Source organism: Ursus maritimus, unplaced genomic scaffold (genome assembly GCF_017311325.1).
Source record: "Ursus maritimus isolate PB19 unplaced genomic scaffold, ASM1731132v1 scaffold_8, whole genome shotgun sequence".
Taxonomy (NCBI): Eukaryota; Metazoa; Chordata; class Mammalia; order Carnivora; family Ursidae; genus Ursus; species Ursus maritimus.
In genome coordinates this window covers 22,852,491-22,880,426 of record NW_024426996.1, presented here as the reverse complement: position 1 = coordinate 22,880,426, position 27,936 = coordinate 22,852,491, and the positions used below count along the sequence as shown (strand labels likewise).

The following is a 27,936-nucleotide window of genomic DNA, read 5'->3' as shown; positions in this document are numbered from 1 at the left end:
GCCTCACTGGACCATTTACAGGAAAGGACTGTGATGGAGGGAAGAGGTGGCTGAGAAGACAAGGAACTGAGAAGCTGGAAGATCTTACAGGATTTTCCCTTCCATGTTACAATCACCACTTCACGAAATAAGTTACTTCTCAGGGTAGGAGTGGTCTTAAATGCACTTACTTATTTTAAATTTCCATTTTAACATCTTATTCACTAGGATAGTTACTTGTTTTTCACATTGTGAGCGGTTAAAAAAATTAAAATATTTATTAAAGTGAATATTACATTAGAAATTATGTCCACATTAAACCTAACTACCTATTTGAGAAGGAAGCACCCCAAACGTTCTCCTAATATTTTCTCTCTGAAGCAAGAATCCATGTTTCTTTTTTTTTCTTTCAGATTTTCCACAGTCCATTTTATTATTATTATTATTATTTTTGTGCCCTCCTTAATCCCCATCCCCCATCTAGCCCATCCCCCCGCCCCACCTCCCCTCCAGCAACCTTCAGTGTGTTCTCCGCAGTTAAGAGTCTCTTTTGATTTGCTTACAAGAACTGATGTTTCAAGTATATTCTTTCCTATTGGTGAGTTTTTTTGTATTGACCATTAAATAGTCCCTCTGCCCCCTCCCCCCCAACTCCTAGTGCGGCCCACGCTAGTCCTTGCGAGCATCTTTGCTATGCAAGCATAACATTGCTGTACAGGTGCTAGCGTTAAGTACTTTTTAAAAAGATAGATTTATTTATTATTATTATTATTATTATTATTATTATTTAGCAAAGACTCTCATGATTCAAATAGTTATAGTTTTCACATTAAAACTTCATTTATTTGGAATTATAGAAAGAATGCCAAGTAGACTTGGTAAAAAAGTAATGGTTGACTATTTCTAAGTGAAATTTAAAAATTTTTTGACAGTGGGATCCCTGCCCAGCGTGGACCCCAACATGGGGCTTGAACTCATGACCCTGAGATCAAGACCTGAGCTGAGATCATGAGTCAGATGCTTAACCAACTGAGCCCCCCAGGTGCCCCTATGTGAAATTTCATTTAGTTTTAAAGTACAAAGTATATTTCAAAACTATACTACTATAATATAGCAAAGAAGCTAAATTTGTGAAAAAAATAAATTCAGAACTCCAATCACATATATAATTTCTATATGTAGTTTCTTTAAAGGTATGATTAATTAAATGTATTAGACTAATTGAAATTAAATAATTCAAAGAATAATTCCTGAATCTGGAATTTAGAGATATATGGAAATAACCCTAAATTTCTTAAGTTTTTTGTTTGAAAAAGATGCTCATTCTCACAGGTTTCTCCTTACTAAGAAGACCTGACAATTGTAGTGGAGAAACAAACTTGTGAATGTATATACAGTAGGAATCAAACCATTTGGAATTGGCATAGTCAATCTGATGTGATTTTAAATATTTTTAGTTTAGCCTATTTATCTCAAACTGAAATTTGGGCCTAGAGGTTGAAATATTTAAGAGAAATGGGAGGAAATTATTTGGCCTGTGAAAGCACCAAGCTCCTGGATGTGCCACCTCGGCCATGCGTCCTATCACCACCCCTGTTTCTGACTCATGACCCCTCCGCCGTCACCACCTTGGTGGACCTCCTACATGTCACTCTGGTGTGTCTCTAAAGGTCTGCCTTCAGCTCAGGTCATGATCCCAGGGTGCCGGGATCGAGCACTGCTTCAGGCTCCTTGCTCAGTGGGGAGCCTGCTTCTTCTCCCTCTGCCTGCTTGTTCTCTCTCTCTCTGACAAATAAATATATAAAATCTAAAAAAAAAAAAAAGATAGCATTTTTTAAAAGCCTTCTTTCTTGATCAATATATCTATTTTAATCTTTTAAAAAATGCTTCGGAAACTAGTGTGAAAGCACCATTTCTAGATTTCTGGGTACAGCCTTTTTTTTTTTCTTTCTTTTTTTCTAAGTAGGCTCCACGTGAGGGGCTTGAACTCATCACCCTGAGACCAAGACCTAAGCCGATTTCAAGAGTCAGATGCTTAACCGACTGAGCTGCCACCCAGGGTCCCCCTGAGTACAGTTTTAATAGGAACTGAAAGGCCGCCTGACTTTACAGAGACCATCTTTACTAATTGTCTTGGGGGGTTAGTCATACATACACTTGATACGTGTAACTCTTCCATGGTCACTTATCAGTTCTGCTTTGGGAAGGAAGGGACACCATTCTGCAGGAGAACTGAGGTGCCAGGTGAGGGAACTTGCCCCTCACTTTTGCAGGGAGACGTCAGCGTCATGTTGTATTGCTACAGAGATTACTTCATTTCCAGGCTCAGCTTTGATCCCATGAGACAGTGGTTTTCCTTTCATCTACAAATATCTGACAACGCCTCTAAGTTACACATACAGGTCAAAAAATGTTTTTCCAGAATCTGTGGTGCAGTGGAAGCCCAGGGGTTTCTCATCCTGGTGACGGTTTTCACTGGTATAATACAGGCTGTGTGGGAGGTAAGATTTGGGCCCAAAGTATGTTTTAATCACCAATTTACAGTGATATTTCATACAGGAACAGAGGGACCTGTTCCACCCTTATGAGATTTCACCTGACCTTGAGCACCCAGGAAACAAGATAAAGCAGCAGCAGGACTGGTCGTATCTGTTCTGCCCACAGAGCTACTGGCTGTGTCTTCCAACTAATACTTCTTATTTCCTCAGCATGGTGGCAGATGAGGCATGTGCTGTCTATACTGAAGGGCTGACCACTTATTTAAAGCTGAAGTTGTGAACATCACCTTCACCCAAATCTAGATTTCCACAGGACATTAAACACAGGGCGGGCAGCATTAGCCTCCGGGCTTCTACCTGCAGCAACGCGTGTGTGGGTACTCCGTTGATTATGTGGCAGGTGTATGTGTGTTTGTAATACCATGCTGAAGACAAAATCCAGTTTGAAGGGGGAGAATACCTCTTTCGAGGTGGGAATAACGGTTTCAGTAGAGGTTTATTCAGTGGTAAATAAACTGTGGTGGCTAACGCTTCTGCGTTTGGCCAGGTTGTAACAAACAGAACAGCCAAGTAAAGACAAACGGTGTCAAGTCTCCCCCAACGGAAGCTTCTAGCTCCTGACCTAATCAGGCATTCTCTTTTCTGCGTCTTTCTATATATTTACTGCCTTACATATAGAACCTGAAATTTTAACAACAGGGATTCCGTTTGAGTGAGAAGATATAAAACCAATCTCAGACCTTTCTGTTATCTTAATCTCTGGTGATGACATGTGAGAGCAATTAAGAAAGGTACTCAAAGAAAAAAAACACCTTACCTCCATTGAAAGAGGCTGGAAGAGCTTTGGAAGAAAGCTGAAACTAAAAGCTCCATACCTTCCTTAAGAATATTAACTGGGCAGCCAGATCACAAGTGCAGAACAAATGCAACTGTGTACATTGTCTGAGACCCAAACGTTCCCAAAGCTGAATCCAGCCTCCCGAGAGAGGTGATCACCTGCCTCTCCTCTAGAGATGATGCTCCTGGAAACAAAAAGGGGCTGGGAAGGGAGGTTTCAACAGCATTAGCCCATCAGCAACAACCTGGATCTCTCCGGTTGACTTATACTGAAAAGAGGACATACGGAGAAAAAGGGTGGTTATTTTCCTTGTAATGTGAGCTTTTATTCCCCCCCGCAAGCTGTGAACTTTTTACCTTGCTTCATTCATGCTTCATTTGATCAATTACTAACTGTATGGGCCCTGAAAAGCGAGCGCGGGCTCCTGAAAGTTGGTATTTTGCTCCTGGACTCCGTTTCATTTCAAAATGGGGCGGGATGGGGGAGGTTAACTACCGTCCTGACTGTGAGCTGCGAAAGGAGAGACGCAGAGCATGTGTGTCGGTCCCCTTAATACCACGAGGACCGGAGGACTTGGCCTGCGGAGGGGCGAGCGGAGCCCGACTCTTCATTCCCAGAATCCGTTTTCAAACCTTGGGGAGCCTTCTCTGCCATTGAAATGCAAATCCCGTCCTGAGCGCCCGGGCCAATCCGGGAGGCTTCCTGTGGGATTACCTGGTGGCGAGCGCCGAGCGAGCGCGGCCCTCCGCGCGGGCCCCGCGGCCGGGAGGCGTGGTCGTGGGGCGCCCCCGCACCCTCCGGGTCCCCGGCGCCGGGATTCGGGCCCCTGCAGCTGCGCGCCCCGGACCCGCCGCGCTGCGGCCGCAGTAGCCGGGGCGCGGCGGCGCCGCCCATTGTTGAGCGCGGCCGAAACCCCCGGCGATGCCCTGCGCCGCCTCCTCGGAGCAGCGGCGAGGTTTGAACTTGGCGTCGGCCTGGAGTCCTGCGCGGCGCGGGAGGCGGCGGCGGCCCCGCGAGCGGCTATGGTGAGTGCGGTGCTTCGGTCCCCTCCCCCTGACCCGCGGCGGGCGCGGTCGGGGCGCACTGCTGCCTTTCGGGGGGGGGTGCCCCGCCGTCTTTTTTCTAAAGAGTGTTTATTTCTGTCCCTTCGGCGGCTGTGGAAAACCCTGTGCGAAGATCGGTCCCGGGGCGGGCTTTCTCTGCCCGGAGCCGGCCAGGTGGGGGGGTAGGTGGCGCGCTCCGATGGTCTCCTGGCATTCCCGGGCCTTGGCTTTTTTTTTTTTTTTTTTTTTAATGGAAGCAGGAACTGCCACTCCAAGAGGAAAATAATTGCAGATTATCGACAGCATGAAAACTTTTCAGAAGAAATGATCTGTGAAATATTTTAATTTTGATAAATTGCTTCGCATGAGGGCCCCTACTGAGTTTAGAACGACTTGCCTTTCGTGATTTTACTGGATTGGTTTCTGTAGGAAAGGTCCCAAATGTGCTTTGAGGGACACGCCTACTCCCCCCCACAACTTGTTCTAGATCTTAAGGCAGGTTTGTTTTTTTTTAAAAGGTGTGTTCTACGGTCCTGTAGCAGAAATTAAATAATGAAAATGAAATTATACCTGAAATTTGTTCTACCCTGAATTGTCAGAGGAATAAAAGTGCTTTGCCAAAGGGTGTGGCAAGGTTTATAAAATTTCAATACAGGGAGCATCCTGGGGCGGGGGTGGGGGTGGGGTACGTCTGTCTCTTTCACTCCCTGATGTATTTTGTCCTTACTTTTTTTTTTTTTTTAAATCGTAGTGTTGTGGTGAACCTCTGTGCACGGAGGCTTTTGGGTTGGGCGTGAATGGGCACCAGCATGCATATAATCTCCAAGGAGAGATTGCTGTGAGCTAACGGGGTGCTACAGGAAATCTTAGCACAGAGGCTTCTAAAGATTGTTCTGGGCGTTTTCTGTTTCTAATTACTTAATATTTAAACGCTCGTTATTTCCAATTAAAAATGTGTTAGATAAATCCCACCCACAAATAATTTCACCAGAAATTGGTTTACATTTTAATTAATTTTAATGGCTTTTTTGTCTTAATTTTTTTTCTGATTATGAAAGTATTATATGATCATCTGCAGAAAAGGTGCACCATACAGAACTGAGAAAGAAGTAAATAGTTATTCATAACAGTAACATTTATATTGTATATTAAGGCCTAGTTTTTCATAGAAGCCAAGTCATTCCAAAATTTTGCAGCTATGGACTTTTTTTTTAATTGCTAACAAACTTGGTTTAGGAACTAAAACTAGGAAATGCCAAGGAAATAAACTTGTACTTTAAAAAAGGTTCTAACCAAGAATAACTTCTTCGCATGGTTCATGGAACAGAATTTATTGTGGCAATTTCTCTTGAATCAACTTCCCACATCTGCTCCTGACAAATGGTTTCTGTTTGTGTAGCCTGTTTTGTAAATACATCTCTCTAAAGGCAAAGGGCCCAAACACATCCCTTACCAGTGCTTGTAGCTAGCTAGGCTCATAGAGTTAATATTTTTATTGGTTTCTACATCAGAACTTCTTCACTGTATGCTTGATAAAACCCTGGAGAAGGTTACCAAGGGCCGTTGTGGAGAATTTACTTCCCTGGAGGTTTTAAGAATAGGATAAACATCCATCTGCTTTCGGTGCAGCACTGCCTGGATAAAGGAAGACTGGGCCACCTCTCGAAACCCCAAATGGAGGAATTCTAAGTCTATTTCAGTTTTCAATAACCTGGGACCAAAGGGTAGAAAGATTTCCCCCTAAAGCACCTGAGCCCAGTCAAGCCTTGTTTTGATTTATGTAAAACAAAGATCCTTCTTTGGTAAGAAAGATTCATAATGATCCCTAGGACTTGCCAGTTCTTTTCTATTTATGGATAGAAAATCAACAATGATTTAACTACTTTCTAAGCAGCTGTACGTTGAATATGGTGTAAGTTGTGTGATTTAAAGTAAATGGATGAATCAATTCACAGGAATTACAAATTCTGCCACAGGTGGGGAGGGGTATGTGTGTCCTAAGCCTCTGAACTAAGGATGGTGTCCCTGAGAGCTCTCTCCACTCTGGATCCAACTTTCTTTTCAGTATCCTCTTTTGTGGGTTAAATCTGATTATGTTTTTACATCAACATTACATTTGACTTTTTTCCTCAAAATGTATTCCTGTGTAGCACTTTTGCCCAAACCGAGTATTCCTGTAGCTTCTGTTGGAGGCTGCTCCCCTGGGCCGGCAGGGCTGCCCTATTGCTGGTTTCTTTCAGATGGTCCGGATTTCACGGGCTGCTGCTTCCTCTACCCCTCTGTTTGACAGAAGTATCCTGTAATTCTAACCACTGTGTGACCTCAATTGCAGTGACACCTTCCTCCCTTTCCGTAATGTCACTTGATCAGGAGCAGCCACCACGCTTTCTCCCCAAAGGATCACTGGGAGGGGTTCACTTTCTAGGAAAGGTCATGTTGTAAAGAAAATGGGGAAGTCAAGAGTCTCCGGGCTGGGCAGTTTTTCACTTTGCTTGAATGAGCAGTGCCTCCCCTTCACACCCTTCAGCTTGTCATATTTCTCCGTGCATGCCAAGCATGTTTTCTTATGCTATAGTAACGCCAAAAGAAGGAACAGGAGTCTAACAATGGTCCTTCATTTGTTCAGCAAACATTTACTATGTGGGAGGCAGCCCAGGGAATGGAGATGGGTTCTCTGCCCTCAGGCAACCTGTCCTATAAGAGGAGAAATCAAATGTTAATAAGCTAGTGCTATTCTGAGGGACTATAGGGGTTAAGAAATTAGGTTTATTGTAAGTTAAACATATACCAACCCTATGACCCACTATTCCCCTGCCTAGCTATTTACCCAAGATAGATGAAAACAAATGTCCACAAAAAGACTTGTACAGAATGTTCATAGCAACTTTATTGATAATTGCCAACGACTGGAAACAACCGTGTCCATCAACAAGAAAATGGGTGCACTGCAGTACATCCATACAATGGAATACTACTCAGCAATCAAAAGAATGAACTCCTGATGTACACAACCAGCTGGACGAATCTCATATTAAAGAAGCCAGATGCACAAGGATTCATACGCAATTCTATTTACAAAGTACTAGGCCAGGCAAAACTAATCTATGGTAGAGGAGTTAGTGGTTGCCTCTGGGGAATGGAGGGATTGACTGGAAAGACTTAAGAAGAGGTTTTTCTGGAGCAATGGAAAGGTTCTAGGTCTTGTTTTGAGTGGTGGTTGCGGAGTTCTACACAATTATCAAGCTCCATCAAACTGAACACTTAGGACCTATGTATTTTATTGTATGCAAAACATTAGTTCAATTAGAAGAAGAAAAGCATTCTAGAGCTAGATAAGGGTTCTAGAGCTAGACAAGGGAACCCATCCCATCTCTGCCTCTAGGTGTTTATCGCCTCGGGGACATTATTAAATGCCTCTGAACGTGCAAGCATTAGACAATAATGAAGCATCTTCTTGGAGTCGTTGTGTGGGTTGAGCTTGATAATGAAAGTACTTAGCTTAGTAAGGACTCAGTAAATGTCAGCTACTAATCCCATGCACCGTGATAAAAATAAGTGTGGTTTTGGTGTTGATAAAATTATTTGTACTTTGTGTAAAAGCCATCTCATTTATTTAAAATTATGAAGGATCCTGTAACGTATTAACTGATCTCCTTAGCATTATATGTATCTTCTTTTTAGTAAGTTCTTTTTTTGAGGTTGTGGGGAATTTAAAGTTCTTGCCTACAGCCTACCTTTTCAAAATACCAGTGGGGCTTTTCGCTGCCAGCAGAGGTAAAAAGAGAGGACTCTGTTTTTGAGGACTGATTTAGTGAAATTTGTTGAAGCTGAAGGACCAGACCAGGTTTATAGCTTCCTCTGGGAATCCAAGCGAAAAGGTTACATTTTACACCCTCTTTCTGAAGACGTAGGTGGACGAAAACTCTTGAACTCCGTATCAAATTGATATTGTACTTCTTTTTAAAGGGACAAACTAAGTTGAATTTTCAGTAAGATACCTTGGACGGAGTGGTAAATATGATAATAGTTTACTTAATCCATTAAGCTTCAATTATTTCAGTTCAACAAAGTGCTCGGGAAAGACAATGTTGTACTTTGCCAACTCCAACAGAGGCATTTTGTTGTTAGGTTGGTGTAATTCACTCAGTAAACATTTATCACACATTTACGGAGACCGTATTAGCCCTGGAACTCAATCATGGCTGATAAGATGTTTTACACTCAAGGGTTCATAGATGCCCTGACTGTAAGTGTGAATGTGTATCCATTTCTCTTGGAACTTTTTCAGAGCAGAGGGCTCTGTCTTAGGCTAGTCTTATTGGTTTTTTGTTTTTGTTTTTGTTTTAAAGCCTCTTGCTTAAGGAGGAGGTTTAAATCCTGGTCGGGTTTTTTTTGTTTTTGTTTTTGCCATCGGTACTGTTTCTTAAACAGCAGAGTTACTTGCTAAGGTTTTCATTTATTATCTTCCTAACAATAAGAACAACAAAACCTTCTATATAAAGGCAGTTCAGTGTAGTGAAAAGGTCTTACACTGTGGAGACGAGCACGCTACATCTGCATCTGAGCTCTGGTACCTGCCAGTGGTTTAGGGCAAGTTCTTAATTCTTTAAGCCTCAGTTCCCTTATCTATAGAATGGTGATGCTAAGACCTTGAAAGAGGTATTAATACTGTCACACTGAGGCTATTCTAACCATTAAATGACAAAACACATGTAAAAGTAAAAAGCCTGCACCTGGTGGGTGTTAATTTCTGAAATGTATTGAGTACTTGCTAAGAGGGAAGTACTTGCTGAGAGTCTTCTTGTATCTTCTTCACACTCCTGGCAGGTAGGCGCTCTTGTTATCCCCCTTTAGAGATGAGGAAAAACCAAAACCCAAGAGATGAAATAGTTTGCTGAGGGCATGGAGGTGCCAGGGTTGGAACTCCACAGGATCCTGCCGCTCAACTGATGAGTCTCTTGCTTTTCCCTTTTAGGTAAAATTATTTTTAAGATTTAATTACTGCAGTAAGTGGCGTTAGTGCCACCGTTACGGGATGCACGCAAGTGCACACTGGTGATGGAGGAATTAGTTGACCATGGTGGGGTGTTGGGGGGGCGGGCAGGAAGGGCGGTCATGAACGTGTCAGATTCTTTTCCCAGGCCCTCAGAAGTCTGCCTGTCAGTGGCCCTCTCTGAGCCCTGGTTGTTGTGCAAGGTGCTCTGTATTAGTGTTCTCAACACCCAGGCCTCCTTTGCAGTACAGCTAAACAGCCAGAATCTCGGACTTTTTCCTCAACTACCCACATGGTGCCCGGTCTATTTGCAGACCCACCAGAGAAGCTCCCGGCATGCAGAGGAAGTCCCACGGGAGGCAGCAGGCTGCAGCTCGGGGACATGGGGAGGAGTCCCATTGGAAAGTGTTGCTTGCAGGCTCTATTTGAAGGAATGCCATGTGTACCAGTTCTGTCCACCCAAGTGAGCCACATTATCACAGGGCAACATTCTTGGCAGATGAAACTCTTAGGGTTCTGCTCTCTGAAGGGGAAAAAAGAAATCTGGAGGGAAAACCTGCAAGGATCTTTGCTTTCTGGCCGTCCCTGACCCCTTAAGGCTGCTCCTGTGTGTGCAAGCTCCACTCACTTGTCTTGGAGTCTGACTCACAATAGATGTGCATGGCTCAAGTGAGAATTGCGGGACCGTCACTTGAAGTCCCTCTCTGCCTCCTCACCATTGCCTCCAGCCTCTGCCCCTCAACTTTAAGCCCTTTGTGTCGGTTCCCATGGTGACCTCTTCACCGCTAGCAGCTGGAATGCCACAGTGAGAAGAGGCTGCCTCCCCTACTGAGCCAGGTCTGGCTGGGCTGAGGCCACTGGTCTGTCGCTGGATTCCTGACATGGGGTCACAGTCCAGTACCTTCTCTTTGTCATGGGTTCTCTACCTTTCCCAGGCTTGGCAAGTTGGGGTTGCAGCGGGAGGAGAGATGGGGGGTGATGTACCGGGCATTTCTTGCCCTAGGCCTGCCTGGCTGCCCCATGACCCGCCGAGCTCCTGCCTGATGCCATTTCCTTCTGTGTGTTAGTGCTCAGTGGAGGGGGAAGGACCCGCTCTGCCCAGTCAGAGAAAAGTGATCCCTCGCTTCCCCACTTGCTCTCGCTTTGGCTTTTGTTCCCAATACCATGTTTATGGGTTAGTCAACAGTAATAAGGCCAGGCTCTGGTCTTGAAGGAATTGGTATCAAAAGCAAGTTCCCATCCAGCCTGGAAGATCAGGCAGGCACTGGAAACTGGGGGTAGCACAGGGACTTGAGCCTCAAGATGAGAACACGGTAGCTACGAATTTGTCTTGAAGCTCTTTCCTGAGATACTCTTGAGAGGCTTAAATTCTTTCTCATTTGGAGTCCAGCTGGCCTAGAGTTAAGATAGGACTTGTAACTACGGGTAGAAATTAAGCAGCCTTGGTAGTGAAGGTAGGAAAGGTAGTTACCAATAGAAACCACCAAAAATCATCACTCCTGAGGAAGACAATAGTGGAAGAATTGTTAGGTTCTTCCTGGGGTAAGGCAACTCTGTTTTCTAGAGACTGTTCAGCCTGCAGAAACCTAACTGAGCCTTGGGTGACGTGATTGTTGTTGAAGGTGGTTAAGGGCACCCTTCGGAGCCTTGTAATGTGTTGGGGTCCTGGCTCTACCACTTTCTTTGTGATCTAAAGCAACTTACACAGGCATACCTTGGAGATATTATGGGTTCAGTCATAGACCACTGCCATAAAGTGACTCAAATGATCTTTTTGGTTTCCCAGTGCATATAAAACTTAGGTTTATACTAGGGGCACCTGGGTGGCACAGCGGTTAAACGTCTGCCTTCAGCTCAGGGCGTGATCCCGGCGTTATGGGATCGAGCCCCACATCAGGCTCCTCCGCTATGAGCCTGCTTCTTCCTCTCCCACTCCCCCTGCTTGTGTTCCCTCTCTCACTGGCTGTCTCTGTCTCTGTTGAATAAATAAATAAATAAATAAATCTTAAAAAAAATAAATAAAACTTAGGTTTATACTAAACTGTAATCTAGTAAGTGTGCAATAACATTATGTCTAAAAAAACAGTGTACATACTTTAAAAAATACTTTATTGCTGGCGCCTGGGTGGCTCATTCAGTTAAGTGTCTGCCTTCGGCTCAGGTCATGATCCCAGGGTCCTGGGATCGAGTCCTGCATCAGGCTCCCTGCTCAGGAGGAACCTGCTTCTCCCTCTCCCTCTGCCCCTCCCCCCTTGCTTGTGCTCACGCGCTCACTCTCTCTCAAATAAATAAAATCCTTAAAGAAGTACTTTATTGCTAAAATGCTATCATCTAAGCTTTCAGCAAGTTGTAATCACTGATCATGGATTACCATAACAAATATTATAATACTGAAAAAGTTTGAAATATTGCAAGAATTACCCAAATGTACCACAGGGACAGGAAGTAAGCAAATGCTGCTGGAAAATGGTGTTGTTAGGCTTGCTCAATGCGGGGTTGCCACAAACCTTCACTTTGTAAAATAAGCACAGTATCTATGAAGCACAATAAAGCGAAGTATGCCTGTATTTAAATTACCTGTGCCTCAGCTTTCATTTCTGTGAAAGGGGGCCACATTTCATGGGGTTGTTATGAGGACTAAATTTGTTATATAAAATACTTTCTAAATCGGAAAGCCTAACACAGTTGCCATTTGTATTTTTTAAAAGATTTTATTTAGGTATTTATTAGAGCACAGGCAGGGGGAGCAGGAGAGGGAGAAGCAGACTCCCTGCTGAGCAAGGAGCCCCACATGGGACTCAATCCCAGGACCCTGGGATCACACCCTGGAGACAGACGCTTAACCAGCTGAGCCACCCAGGCGTCCCAATTTGTAACATTTTTAAATGATGTTTTGAGAACACTATGCTAAACTCAGGACAGATTTTGTCAGTCCCACTTTTGTGTTACATATGTCAGTGGGTCCAGAATTCCACTGGAGGGGATAGGGTCGTGTTGGGGTGAGTAGGGACATACAAGATTAAAAAACGACTCTAGACCCTATTACACTAATCCTGTAGTAACCAAAGGAAAGGAAAAATGTTGGGGACAAGTAGAAACTCAGCCTATGGAACCATAATTACAAACACCTTGAAAAGGTATATTGTAAACCTCAATTACTTTTCCACAAATTGTCTGCATGGGGGCGCCTGGGTGGCCCAGTCAGTTAAGCAGCTGCTTTCAGCTCAGGTCATGATCTCAGGGTCCTGGGATGGAGCCCTGCATCAGGCTCCCGGCTCAGCGGGGAGTCTGCTCCTCCCTCTGCCTGCCCCTCCCCCTGCGCTCTAGATCTTGAGTGTGCTCTCTTCTATCAAATCAATAAATACAATCTTTAAAAACAACAAGCAAACACATTGTCTGAATTTTGGTACCTTGCCTTCCATTCAGACCTGCTTCCCAAGAATATAAAGCAACAGCTGCGGGAAAGCTTGGGAGACAGATGCCTGCTTTGGGTGAGAGCAGAGGTTGGAAACATTTAGGTTTGTGATTCGGAGGCATTTAAATAGCATGGAATGCCTATTATCTACCCTAAACAGCAGAACGAATCTTGCATATTGTGGACCCAAATGCAGTTGTCATGAGCTTAAAAAAAGTGCATGTGAGCTTCTTTCTAAGACCCAATAATCCTCTTGGGCAAAGTAAGGATTAGGCCTTCCTCACAAACAAGGGGGAGGTGAGTTCATTTTTGCTAAGATTCCTCAGCTGATACCAAATTTAGCAAGGGACCTGTTTTCTCTCAATGAATGGCAATCTCCACTTCCAGTTTTGATGTCTACCCCTCTTCTCTAGGCAGGTTTAGGACAGGAGCAACTTATTTTGCATGTAGATAGAGAGTGAAACCTTGGCTCCCACAGACCACATTGCGACCCCAGGAACCTTCCCGAGCCAGAGTCCCTTCACCTCCTCCCGCCTGCAGGAGGGGAGGGATGTCTTGCCCCAGAACCTGATGTGGGAGGACTGCAGGGACTCAAGAAAGTTGGGCCCAAGCTCCTGTTTTTAGGACAGCCTTGCATGTACATTGGCTGGAGCACCATTTCTTCCCCGCTGCCTGAGGCTCCTCTGATGAGGGGAGGCCCCTAGAAGAGCTCCTCAGGCTAATTCTGGCATCCTTGTGCTTGGGGAACTATTTCTTTCATACCAGGGGCTCGGTCCTCTGTGCTAGTCCGTTCCCAAGGGGCCTTCCTCATGCTTCATATTTCTTGTTATTGTATGCCATAATCCTTCACTCTGGAGTGAGATATTTATATACCCCCCCAAAGGCTTTGGACCTTTGCAGTTTTCCTTTTTGAATGAATTCGAGAGCCCATCATTACACCAACCATCCTGTCACACTCTTTGGGTGACTTCTGTTCATCTCTCTCATGTACCACTGTGATCAGATGATAATAGCCGTGTCTCGTGGTGGTTATCACACGCGGGCTTTTTTTGTCTCATGTAAGTAGGTAGCCGAAGGGTGACGTGGAAGAAATGCCAGGCATGCATGGCTTAGCATGTGGCAATTCCTTAGAAAAAAGTATTCAAAGCCCAGTTTAATAAGGGGTGGTGCAGAGAGGGTGTGGCCTTCAGCTGTTCCTTTTTCTATTTGTTTTATTTCATTTTGCTTTCTTTTTTCTTTTGAAGATTTTATTTATTTGAGAGGGACAGAGATAGGGACAGAGATAGAGTATGAGTGGGGAGGAGAGGGAGAAGCAGGCTCCCCACTGAGCAGGGAGCCCAATGTGGGACTTGATCCCAGGACCCTGGGATCATGACCTGAGCCGAAGGCAGACACTTCACCGACTGAGCCACCCAGGTGCCCCCTCATTTTGCTTTCTTTATGAGGATCCTCACTGTTTCAAATCACAAGAAAATTCACTGAATTTTGTTTTTAAAGTACAGTATCTGGTCCATATCATGTGCCCAATAAATGCAAGTTTCTGTTCTCTTGGTAGGAAGCTAACAGTTATTGCCAGGCTCTAAGTGCTTTTTACATATCAACTTGTTCAAGTCTCCCAGCTACCCTTTGATGCTATTATCCTATTTTATAGAGGAGGAAACTGAGGCGTAAGAGGTTAAGTGATCTGCCAGAGATCAAACACGTATTAGGTAATAGGGCACAAATAAGAACAAAAGCAGCTGGGTCCGGAGTCCATATTAATACAACTTACACAGTCTGCCACTTGCGAGAGTTGATTTAAGGGCAGGCTCTGAGTATTTGCGGCGAGGGCCATACCCCTCCAGTGGTGAAGATAGCCTCAGTTTAACCATAGGGCCTGCATGAGGGCCCTTGGTTTTTCTTATGCCCTCGCTCTGTACAGGCTTCAGTGGGTGGAGGGATTGGAGTCAAAGGTAAATGTGAAGCAGATTCAGTGTTAGTAGGTTAAAAGATTTGGCCAGTCATTTGGCTCTTTCCCCTACCCACCCTTTTCCAGTTTTGGTGCAAAAGTTGACATAGAAGTCATTGGCTAAGATCTGGAGATATGCTGAATGCCAGTGGTATAAATTGCACGTGTGGATCCACTGGGAGGTTTCGAGGGATACCAAGTGAGAAAAAGCAGCAGCAAGAGCAGGACGTGCAAAGGGACACAGGTCTGAGACCTACCATTCATATCTCTGCATGACTGAGGGGTTACTTGGGGCCCTCCTGTAATCAGCAAGCAGCTGAACCAGAAGGGGTAAGCAGAAAGAAGAGGGGTTTTTTTGGTTTTGTTTTGTTTTGTTTTTTAAAGATTTTATATATTTGACAGAGACAGCCAGCCAGAGAGGGAACACAAGCAGGGGGAGTGGGAGAGGAAGAAGCAGGGGCTCCTAGCGGAGGAGCCCGATGTGGGGCTCAATGTGGGGCTCGATCCCAGAACGCTGGGATCACGCCCTGAGCCTAAGGCAGACGCTTAAGTACTGCGCCACCCAGGCGCCCCAGAAAGAAGAGGTTTTTAAGTACAAGTCAGTGATATGCCTATGATGGAAAGCACCAGATAGGTTTCAGGCCTAAGAGAATACAGAGTGAGCTTCCTAGATGGTAAACAGTGATTTAAAAAGCAGAAAAGGAGAGTAAGGGAGGGACAGTGACCCTGAAGGTTAGGTCTAAATATACAGACATGTATATATAAATATATAGACCAAAAGGCCAGGAACAGTAACAGGAACTGGGGGCTTTTAAAAAAAGGGCAGTTTCTTTTTCATAGGGTGAAAACTATGATAAATGGTCAGTCATCAGAAAACGGAGAACAGCTATATTAGGTTAAGAACAGAGATCTGTACCCAATGGCATCAGTTCTTAAAATGTTCTTCCAGACACTGGAGGAGCCAAGAAGTCAGGCTTTCTTCCTCCCCCTCCAGGAGACCAAGGGGAGATGCGTGGGAAGCCTCTGGCAATGACACTCAAGACCTGCTAGCAGGAGAGAGAGAATAATTAGTCCAGCTTCATGCATGATGGACATGGAACAGGATAAAGAAAAGAAACACAGGAAACCAGGAACATGACTTTTAATAAGGCGAATAATGAAAATGAGTACATGCATCCATCGAGCATAAATCCAAAGGAATTTCTCCAAAGGGCTCTGAGGACAGACTCAGGCCTGTATAAATGCACTTCTGTCTGCTTAATCTCCAAAAGCATTCTGGCTCCTTTAAAACATAAGGCAGCAAAACTGCACAGAGCTTTGCCAGCTGTTTGTCTGTTGGAAGGCTCAGCCATAGTCCCCCAGCTCTGGTCCTCTCTACCCCACGGAAGCCTGCTGCTAATGAGATGGACCACATAGGACCGAATTGTACTTTCAAAAAGAAATTGGCTGACAGTCTTATAGAGAAAACAATGAAAAGAAGAGAGACTCACCTTCCCCAAAACGTGTATGGTAAATACCCTTAAGAGTTGATAGGCAGAGAACTCCATTCCAGATGCATCCCACAATTATGCCCTTTATGGTCTCCTGATCCATTCAACAAATCTGTATTATGGGCCTGCTGTGAGCCACTCACCGTGGTGGCCTAGGTGCATGGTGGTCTAAAAATCAAAACTGAAGGCAAGCCAGCCATGGGCCCAGACCGCACCGAGCTTGCTGTTCAGTAGAAGGAGCAGACCATGTACAAGTGAATGATTCCATGCAGCCAGTAGTGCCATGAAGGAAAAGACCAGGTGCCAGGAAGGAGAATTTGGCAGTAGGTGAGGTGGTCTCTGATGCTCGACCTGGGACCAGAAGGCTAAGGAGGAGCCAGCCAAATGAAGAATTGGGAGGAAGATTGTTCCAGACAGAGGAAACAGCATGTGTGAAGGTGAAGATGTGGGTGGGATGGGGAGCTCAAGGCCGGCCAGTGAGGTCAGGGCAGAGTGGGAGGGTGATGTGGAAGGGAGGACTGGAAGCCAAGTCACTTGGGCCTCAACAACCAAGTGAAGGGACTTGAATTTTATCCAAAATGCAGGGAGCAGCTACACAGAGTTTTACTAGAGAATGACACAAGCCATTTCCATTTTTAAAAAGTGTCGCTGGGTGCTGGGGAGACGCTGGATTGAAGGGGGACAGGACTGGAAATATCCAGTGAGGAAGCTGTTTCCTGTTGGATGAAACACAACAAAAAGGAAGAAATTGCTGGTTCTACAGATAACCCAGCATGTCGCTATCATGGTAACAGTCCATGCTAAAGACATGTGGTTTTCTGCTGCTTTACCGCAAGACAAAATAAAACTGTTAAAACTCAATAGAAACCAGGAATCTAAAGGGATCTGGAGAGATCATTTAAAAGGCCTGGCTCTCAGTTCCTTCCAGCTTTCACTCCGGCTTCCCCAGGCATTCCCGGTTTTCATGAAGTTCAAGACAGTCACAAGGAACAGAATGATCTGGAACTTTTTCTTCTGATATTGGCTGAACCGCAAGACAAAATAAAACTGTTAAAACTCAATAGAAACCAGGAATCTAAAGGGATCTGGAGAGATCATTTAAAAGGCCTGGCTCTCAGTTCCTTCCAGCTTTCACTCCGGCTTCCCCAGGCATTCCCGGTTTTCATGAAGTTCAAGACAGTCACAAGGAACAGAATGATCTGGAATTTTTTCTTCTGATATTGGCTGAAAGTCAGTTCAGAAAGCAGTGAATGACTCTATTAAAATATAAAATGGTATGGGGCGCCTGGGTGGCTCAGTCATTAAGCGTCTGCCTTCGGCTCAGTTCATGATCCCAGCGTTCTAGGATCGAGCCTCGCATCAGGCTCCCTGCTTGGTGGGAAGCCTGCTTCTCCCTCTCCCACTCCCCCAGCTTGTGTTCCCTCTCTCGCTGCCTCTCTCTCTGTCAAATAAATAAAAATCTTAAAAAAAAAAATACTAAATGGTAAAGCAGCTGGTGTATATTCAAGAGTTATGAATATTGGGGGTGGTGGGGAAGAGGGTGGAGGAAATAGGAATGTACTCATCATAGGAAGTAGAAATGTAGGTGGTTGGCCTGGATTTCTTGTTTCTTAACTGGGGAAGAAAGATGACATTGGAACTGTGGATCACAATTTTTTTTTTTAGCCCCGCTAAACCTTCTTAGGCCTGCTTTGATTCCTCTTTCATCACTCAATAATTTGTGATCTCAAGACTGGAGAAGAGTGGGAAGCAATGTAAAAACAGCCCCCTAAAATTCTCATTAGCTTTGGCGGCAAGTTACGTGAACTAAAAGGAGACAGGAGGAAAGAAATGTTACAGGTCTGTGGAACATTTGGCAGTATTCCATTCATTTAACAAATAATTATCAAGCACGTCTGCATGCCAGGCAGCAAGCTGGTTCGCTTGCCTTTCTGAGCCTGCCACGGAAGAGACCAGCAAACAGGTGGTCAGACAGTGTGAATTGCACTTTGAAATGCACATCTGTAGCCAGCTTAGCTAGCGTGGAGCGCATCACCTCATCCCCAGCTTGCACCCAGAGGAGATGATGCCCGAACTGAATCCTGCAGGACAAGTACGGATAAGCCAGAAGAATATGGTATCTTTTGGGATCTTGGACGTAGCCCTGTAAGGCTGGAGAGCTGTTTGGTTTGTTTCTATTTTTCACTTGAACTTGTTTCATTGATTCCAAGGCTTCTGCAATGGATCTTTGGGTATTTTTAAGTTAAACAGTGTACCTTGGAGTATCTTTTAAGTAAAAATTAGCTCATTTGGTAACATGTTTAATTACTGTCCCCACCATCACCATTCTGCACCCAGTCTGACCACATCTGGGTTAGTAATTCCAAGGCCTATAGAATTTGTGAGATAAACTCAACATTTTTGAAGGTTTTAAACTGAAAGGAAGAAGAGGAAGTTGTTGTCAGTGATTTTTTTTTATTACAGGCGAGTGTGATTCCATGTGTGGGTCGAGCAAAGATAACTCAACATTTTTGAAGGTTTTAAACTGAAAGGAAGAAGAGGAAGTTGTCAGTGATTTTTTTTTATTACAGGCGAGTGCGATTCCATGTGTGGGTCTAGCAAAGATATACCACTTCTCTGTCTCAGCTTGTTCATCTGGAAAAGAGGGCTAAAAGAATTAGTTCTTGCCTTTAGAGAAGTTACGAGAATAACTCCTGATATGGGAAAGCATTCATATCCTTTTATAGGAAAGGCCTGGAGTCTGTTCTGGTCAAGTGGTACCACTGTAGCACCAATGGGACACCACTTCCTGATGAGGTCAAAGCACGTTCTAGGCTTTGTCAGGGCGTCTTTTGTGAGGCAGGTAGGGTGGTAACCTCAGGTGGGGTGGTACAACGTGCATTCCAGAGACGGTGCAAATTCAGTTGCAGATAAGATAACCAGTAGCGAGAAGAAAGGGTGAAGTGAGGATTCCAAGGTGATAGGCTTCCCAACACTCATTCCAGGACTATTTTTATGCCTAGAATCCACTACAGAATTTTTTTTTCATTAGAACTTATGAAGTTTTTAAATGTTATTTCTTGTCCAGATTATTCCAGAGAGGCAGAAAAGCTGTGTTCTAGGTGCTGGTGATTCTTCTTGCATTCTCTCTAGCCTCTTTTCTAGTTTGTTCTAGTTTGTTCTTATACATCCAGACAGCCTACTCAGGTGCCAGCCCATGGGCGCAGGAAGGGAAGATTAGCAGGGAGGGTGGGCTGTGATTTAGCATGGGGGTTGCAGTCAGCAACAAGCCACATGGGTTCCACGAACCCTCACACCCAGTTGCTAACCTCAGCTGGTTCCCTGGAGGTGGCAGGTGACAGGACCACCAGTGGCCACGGAGAGCAGTGCGGGGGTGCTGGTCTCTGCTTTCCTAGCGTTGCAAAGAATCACGTATTAACAATCCTTAAAAAGAGGAGATCATCTCCTTTTTTAGGTCATCTCCTGTTCTTTGTGCTTCCATCTTTTTCCCATTTGCCTGCTCTTGCTGCCAGCCCTTCACTGGGACAGTATATTCCTTCATGCCTTCCAGGAAGGGGGGTGGGCAAGGAAAGAGGAAAGGGCTTAGCTATTGTGTGGCAGGGACCGAGCCAGTGATTGTGGTTTGAGCCAGAAATGAGGAAGTTATTAAATGCCACAAAGGTTTTATGAAAGCTCAGGCGTGGTCTTTGTTTCCCCGTAGCAGACAACATCAGGAGCTAGAGGAGAGCTAGGAAGGAAAGCTTGCTGTCAGAACAGATCATACCAATGGGTGGTCTTGGCCATGCTCCTTATGTTCATACAATCTTTACATTTGCACACCTGATGTGAGATACCTGTGAATCGACTTCCCGCCCCAGTTTAAGCTCGAGGGTTTGGTGCCTCTGAGGGTTGTATGAGGAATCCTAATTGGGGACCACATGATGGATTCTGCAAAACGCTTTGACATGTTAACTCTCTGGCCAGAGCTCTTCTTTTCCTATTTATTTGGCAGAGAGAGAAAGTGCACAAGCGGGGGGAGCAGCAGGCAGAGGGAGAAGCAGGCTCCTCGCTGAGCCTGATACAGAACTCGATCCCAAGACCCTGGGATCATGACCTGAGCCAAAGGCAGACGCTTAACCCACTGAGCCACCCAGGCGCCCCTGACCAGAGCTCTTCTTGCTGTTATTTCCAGCATAGATTAGGTCTTTTTAGTTGTGTCTATTTTGTCTAACATCTTAGCTGAAAGAAGCTCTCAAATGGAGGTAATGCAGTAAAACGATAACGAGAATAATCCGGCATATACCGCGTGTAGGCAGTATGCTAGACAGTTAATAGACATCATTGAGAAACCTTACAGCAGCTTTGCAAGATAGGCATGGTAATATTGGCTAATTTGCTGAGTGCTGAATATGTGCCAGGCTCTATTCTAAGTGCTTCATCTGAATGAGTTTAAGCTTCTCAATAGCGCTGTGAAAATGTGGGTGTTCTTTTACACCCATTTTATAGATGAGAGAACTGGGGCACAGAGAGGACAGAGTCGCAGGGCTAGTCAGCAGGAAGAGCCAGGACTCCAGCCCAGAGAGGCTCGTAACCGTGGTGTGCCATCTAATTTTTACATTACTGTGTGGAGCTTGAGGCTCAGAGGGCATTTGCCCAGTGTCTTTCAGTTCCTAAGTGACAGAACCTCAGACTTCAAGCTTAGGCTTATATTGACTATATTCAAAGACAGGAATCCTAAATTTGATGAGAAAAGTAATGTACAGAAAGGGGTGATGGTGCTTGGCTGTGGAAGCATATCTGAGAAATGGAAACTCCCTGGTCATCTCCCTCCATGTCCTGAAATAAAAGGAATGGACAGCCATTTGATAATCCCACCTCTTCTTAGCCACAGCTCATGCAGAGAAGCAACACACATTTGCATCTTCTCCAGATTCCTGCTCAAAGGGCATGCGTGGGGGCGAGGTTCTCGGTGTCTCAGAAAGGTTCTCAGAGGCAGACACTGAAAATACATCCCTGGTACGCAGCAAAGTGGAATGATAAACCTGGTTTAGATCAAGAGGAGGCCTTAAAGTTGGGCATGTGGAAATTCAGGAGCTGAGATTCTGCTAAGGAGAAGAAACGCACCTGTTGTCACAAAGGCTGCTCCAGTTGGGGGTCACTCTCCTTACAATGAGACTGAGAAGGGAGGCAGTAGGGACTGGGTTTCAGGGAACCACCTTGTCTGAGCACGTGCTTCCGTGAGTCCAATTTCTCACTTATTTACCAATGGAGGCTGAATTATAGGGGGGAGTTCACCTTCGCTATAGTGTCTCTTGCTTCCCCCTTGGGTGGTATTCTGAGACTGGGAAGTACCTTTATTGATTCACAGAAACGTAGATAGGATGCAGACCCTCAGTGGCGGGTTCGCCTTCTTTTGGGCAGAGAACTTCCGTGGGTGCGGGCTTGCAACTGCACGCTTATAGCTCTGCCACTTTGCTCTAACTCCATGGTTCATTTTCATACATGTTTCTTGTTGATTCATTTGTGCCCCCTGCCCTTGAACACCATCACGCTCAGCTTCTCACTTTCCTCTTTTTGCCAGAGATGCGTGTGCAGACCCGGGCCCTGCAGGCACTGGCACATCTGACTCCAGCCCAGAGCACCTTGCCTCCCACCCCCAGCACAGGAAAGCAGCATGGTCGGGAGGGGCTAAGATTCGGCTGAAGCACAGGTAAGAGGCGCAGAGGTCTTTGCCGAGCGGTTCCAAAAAAGGGACTCGACTGCTGGAAAAGGGAATTGGGGGCAAGGCTGTGACTCAAGAGATAGGCTAGTGAGCGAGGTCAGGAGGGGCTGAATAGGGAGGTCCCATAGAAGCTCAGAGTACATTCACAGCAGTTTCCAAACTAGGTTCTGAAGAACCCTAAAGTTCCTGGGAGATGAGATGGGGCTCCAGCAAATCATTTGATTCAGATCTCTTTTTAAAAACACATCAACAACTGTTTTTAAAACTTTAATTAAAAACACTCAAAGCAACATACCAAGCAACGTCTTAAACACTCTGGAAATGACAAATGTGTTACATCGTACAGTAAGATTAATTCATCTTTGAACTGATAGTCATTTGAAACTTCTCTTGTCATCTCTGAATAGAGGAATGTCCTAAGATTATAAAGTTAGCCCAAGAAAAATTCGCAACTATGTCCCTGTGCTTCCTCTATGCTCCTGTGTGCTCAGTAGCCTGCTAGGTCTTTACCTTTCTCATCAAATCCCCACACCAGTCCTGTGACATCTGCACCAGTATTCAGCTAGGAGGTGGTGGGTTCACATTCAGTTTGGGCTAACAGATGCCACACTCTCTTGCCTGGACAATCAGCATAAGGACCTACTTCCTAGTAAACCATGGGAATTCAGTGAGCTAAGATACTCAAAGCACTAAGCACAGAGCCCACCCATAGGGAGCGAGAACTGAGTGTCAGGTGAAGTAGATGTCAGGTGGTATGATGATGTGGTGTGGTTTTCGTTCTGTTCATTACCACGTATGTCTGTGCGCCAGCATGGAGTCTAGTATAATATAGAGAGCAGGACGGGGTCCGTGGAAGCAAACCACCTAGAATTCATGTTGCAATTCTGCCACTTCCTGTGTAACCACAGGCATATTATTCAAACTCCCAGTTCCAATTGTAAGGCAAGTTTAATAACTAATCACGGGTTTGCTGAAAGCATTGAAAGACTGAATACACAGAAAGTACGTGGGGGTACCCAGCACATCATAAACACTCAGGGAGTGCTGGTTAGCATTGTTCTCAATCCTTCTGATTTCAGTTTGCAGGCTCTTTCTTGTAGACACGTTGATTTGCATTATAAAGAAGTAAACATTGTAAATTTGGATTTATACAATTATTCCTGTTTATGGATATGCAAATATACATGAATGTATTTGTTATGTTTTATGTAATAAAACAACACTTGTATCTGGTGTCTACAATAAAGTTCTCTAAGATTTCATTAAAAAAAAAGATTCAAAAGAGGTTTGAATATACTGATGGAGGACAGGTCAGATTTGCAGAGGGCTCTGTCTACAAGGCAGCCAGCTGGCAAAGGCTATTCCAGGGCCAGCCTGAAGCAGCAGAGCCCTGAGCACTTTGCCCTCCAGTCTCCTTGGATCATCACAGTATAGAGAACCAGAGCCTTCTGTTTAGCAAGACTCCACTGGGGTGTGTAGGCTGGCGTGGCATCAGCGCGAACGTACTCAAGGCCAGAAAGTTGTGGTTAAGGAGTTACTGGAGTTGCCAGCCAGGGGAGGAGAATGATCCGGATTGAACCAAGCAAGTGGTGATGGAACAAGAAATGAGATAAGATGTGAGATGAATTTGGGAGGCAGATCGATAGCAGATGAGGGTGGGAGAAGGGAGGAGAAAGATGAAATGTATGACTTTCAAGCTGCTGCCAGTGGGGCACTTGGGAGAGAACCGTGGGACCATTAGCCAGGGTGATGAAGGCAGGAAGAGCAAAGGCGAAGTGAACACCCACTTGAGCACGGGAATCACACAGACCTGAGTTTGAACTTGAAACAATGAAAAGATTTTATAAAACAGTCTTTAACAATTGGATAAAACAAATGAACCTAATTGTATACCCAGATGGTATCCTATCCACAAAAAGACGGTCTTTAAACGAGCTGGGGTTGCCCTCACAGCATGGTCAAGGCTGGCCAATGGGGCTCTGTCTGTGTGAAGGGAGACTGGAGGGGAGTAGATGGGCAAGCAGTTGCCTTTTTAAAAAGTCATGACCTTTATGTTGCATACATTGTTCCCACTCATATCCTTTTAACTCTGTATACTCTAGGAATTTTACGTGTGTCTTGACTCTACAACTATATATATTATAAGCCCCTGCAGTAGTTGGCTTCTTTCCTAGAGGAAGAGATCTCTGCACCCCAAGTGTCACTGATATAGGACTGAACTTGGAAATTGGAGTGGTTCTCATCCAAATACACTCTGATCCTAAATCCTGCCCATTTTGGTTTTTACTGTTTACTTTGAAATAATTGTAGACTCATTAAGAAAGTTGCAAAAATAGTACAGAGATTGCCACTACACCCATCCCCTAGCTCTCCCTAAAGTTAGCATCTTTTATAACCATAGTCCAAGTATCAAAATTAAGAAATGGGCATTGCTAAAATGCTATTAACTATAGACGCTAGACTTATAAACAGTAGATATTTAGATTTTATCATTTTTTCCCTATACGAATGTCCCTCTTCTGTTCCAGGATTCCATGTTCTATTTGTCCTGTTTCCTTCGTTTCCTCTCATCTGTGGTATTTCCTCAGATTTTCCTGGTCTTTTCTGACCTTAACATATTGGAAGAGTACAGGCCAGTTATTTTGTAGAATGACTTCTATTTGGGTTTGTTTGATATTATCTCATGGTTAAACTGAAGTTCTACATTTTTGGCAAGAATACCACAGAAGTGTATGTCCTTCTTAGCATGTTCTATCAGGGATTACATGATGTCAGTATGTTCTATTCCTGGTGATGTCAACCTTGAGTACTTGGTTGAGGTGAAGTCTGCCAGGTTTCTCTGCTATACAGTTATTGTCTCTTTGTAATTGATAAATATCTTGGAGGAGATAACTTTGAGGCTATGTAAATATTCTTGTCTCTCCTCAAACTTTCTCCATTGGTGGATATATTCCCTGCAACATTTATTACTAGAATATTCTAAGGTGACTATTTCTTTCACTCCTTCTACATTTATTAATTAGAATTCTTCTAGAAGGAAGAGCTATCTCTTTCCTACTTATTTTAACTGTTTATATCAGTAAGGACTCCTTCACATGTATTTTATTCTATGGGTTGTAATCCAATGATACTGTTATTTTATCGCTTACGTTATTCCGGTTTTGGTCATTGGCAGCTCCTTCAGGCTGGCTCTGGTCTAAATGCTGTGTTGAGGGGCGCCTGGGTGGCACAGCGGTTAAGCGTCTGCCTTTGGCTCAGGGCGTGATCCCCACATCAGGCTCCTCCACTATGAGCCTGCTTCTTCCTCTCCCACTCCCCCTGCTTGTGTTCCCTCTCTCGCTGGCTGTCTCTCTCTCTGTCGAATAAATAAATAAAATCTTAAAAAAAAAAATAAATGCTGTGTTGAATTATGGAAAGGAGTGAGGTGCCAACGTCTTGGTCTTCCACTTAGAGCAGAATTGATGTGCTTTTGAGCTTCTTAGGAGTCTTCCAAGCGTTGAGGGTGGGAGGTTAGAAGTGATCTTTGAGCAAATCTAATTTGTAACAGGGCACAGAATGTGGAATTGAAAAGTGCCACCTCATGAGCCAATTCCAAGTGCACTGGGTCATAGTTATAAATAGTTCCTTTTTTGTGGAGAAAATAGCCAGGAAGGATTTTCTCATTTATGTATAAGAAAAATGGAAGAGTAAAAAGCAAGAACCATCCCCTAGGTGTAGACACGGACCAGCCAAGAAACCACGTGTAGAGAGAAACGCTTGGTGGCCCAGGGCTTAATATTCTCACAGATCCAATCCATCCTTCCTTCCTGCTTAGACCCCTGAAAGCTCTCCACCTAATCTCTTGTCAGTAGGAATCCTGTGATTCACTTACCTTAACAGAAATATCTCCATAAGTCTGTCAAGCCTAGACCAGGGCTTTACAGGAGTTGGTAAAGGAAATAAAATTTCCAATTTAAAACTCAAGATTTCCTGAGCTATGTTGTCCTCAGAAACTTCTCAGCCCTTCCCCACCAGTCACACCCATCATACGATAACTATCTCAATGCTATTAAACATTTTCCACATGGTAGTGTGGGCTCTGTAAAATAAATCAAGACAAATCCGTAATAGTAGCTCAGGTTTTGACCCCTAATTCATTCTCAGTGAGCAGTGAGGCTGGTTCAGCTAGCACTTTGCACTTCCCTTGGCAATGAGTTTTGTCCCGGTGCCACGGACTTAGCATTCACAGGACAGTGTGCTTAGGAGGTCTAGTGGATGCTGATTTGGACCCTGCTTTAGCGGCCTCCCAAACTGTGAGAAGCTTAAAGCAGTTAACACACTTTTGCAGACAGTGGCATTTTTGCATGTGGAGGAGGCCGCGGGTTTGGCAGAGATCATTCAAGGAAACTTCCTGATTCCAGCTGGATGCATTTTATCAGCAGATGGTTTTCCTTGCTTCTCTCCTCCTCCTGCCCACAAAATGGAATTCTAGCATTTCTAAGCTGCGTGCTCATGTCTAAGATGCTGGTCTTCTCAGGAAAAGTTACCAAGGGTCTCCTTCTCTTCACTCAGATTTGGCAGAAATTGAATTTTAACTGGCCAATTTGCAGAGGTGACTGGGAGTGAAAGTCCCACCCAGCTGCACGCTTAGTGAGTTCAGAGCGGTTCAGAGTGTCTGACAGGAGGCGCAGGGGATAGCTGGGAAGAGGAGAGAGCAGTAGTAGGGCGAAATGGCTTTTTATCCCACCCCTGAATATGACTTGCAGTTGACCAGAGGGCTGTTATCTAGGATGCTTCTGTTTGCCACCAGGTAAGTCCACTACTATGTGGGAATGAGCTCTAGCATTTTCACTGCAGGACTCGCACCTGTGAAGCCTTTCACAGGTGTCTTTTTGATGTTGTGCTGGATCGCTTTATAAAGAAAAGTAACCACGTTTAAGCCTGTTTTTCTCAACCGTTGTTGAAAAGTCTCATTATTTGAGCACTCATGTAATTCAGTACTGTTAATATTTCTGCTTGGGAATTTTCAATCATTCTCTCTCCTCTGTATACAGTCACTATATTTCTTATGATGTGCGTATTTGGAATGGCTTTTATCTCATTCAGATTAGCAACTGCTTTGTGTCCTGCACTTCATGGTTTTGCTTCCCCATTTCCCTGGGGAATTCCGCAGTAACTGTTTCTATTTCTCACGAGGAATGATTATCTGTGTACTAACAGCCAAGTTCTTCTCTATTCTCATTAACATTTGTTTGAAGACAAGGAACCTGTGAATATATTCTGTTTTAAAGACAAGGTGTGGTCTTCTCACTGAACTTTGAATTTACATGAAAAGAACAATGTATTGAGATTGCCAGTTGTACATTATGTAACGCCATCACAGTTGCACATATAAATACTTGATTATCTTTTCCCTATTCACAGTAATTTGAATCAGCTTTTATTCTTTTTTTTTAAGATTTTATTTATTTATTAGAGAGGGAGATAATGAGCAGGGGGAGGGGCAGAGGGAGAGAGAGAAGCAGGCTCCCCACTGTGCAGGGAGCCCCATGTGGGGCTCGCTCAGACCCAGGACCCTGGGATCATGACCTTAGCTGAAGGCAGACGCTTAAACTGACTGAACCACCCAGGCACCCCTGAATCAGCTTTTATTCTTATATAATCTTGATTCAAGGTTTTTGTTCAGAGCTATGCTTAATGCCAATGCTTGCTTCTAGGGATACTATTACTTAAAAGAACATGTGGCATATGGACAAGAAGAGGATGTGGCAGTCATGGTAATGTTCTAGATCTCAAGGTGATTTGAATATTTATTACTACAGGAATTCATCTTGTTATTATACCTTGTAAAAGGTAAAAAAGAAAATATGAACTGCTTATATTATAAAACAGAGAGAGAGAGGGATCACAGGGCTGGTTTTTCAAGTTTTATTTGGCATTCTTTCATTTGAAAGTGAGTAAGAGAGAAGCACTCTTTGGAGTTGTATTATTTTCTCCCCCACCAGTGTCAGGTTATGTGTGAGTGGCTGCAGTGGTAGGTAAACCCCCAAAG

At 44.4% G+C, this 27,936-nt stretch overlaps 1 long non-coding RNA gene across 1 annotated transcript in view; it reads left to right on the top strand.

The window, feature by feature from the left end:
• Positions 1–4,134: 4,134 nt before the first annotated feature.
• LOC121101437 overlaps positions 4,135–27,936 on the top strand; it is a 35,509-nt gene continuing 11,707 nt past the window's right edge. The window contains exons 1-2 of the long non-coding RNA XR_005833413.1: positions 4,135–4,340; positions 21,765–21,893. This is a non-coding gene — a long non-coding RNA (uncharacterized LOC121101437). The remainder of the gene's footprint in view (positions 4,341–21,764; positions 21,894–27,936) is intronic.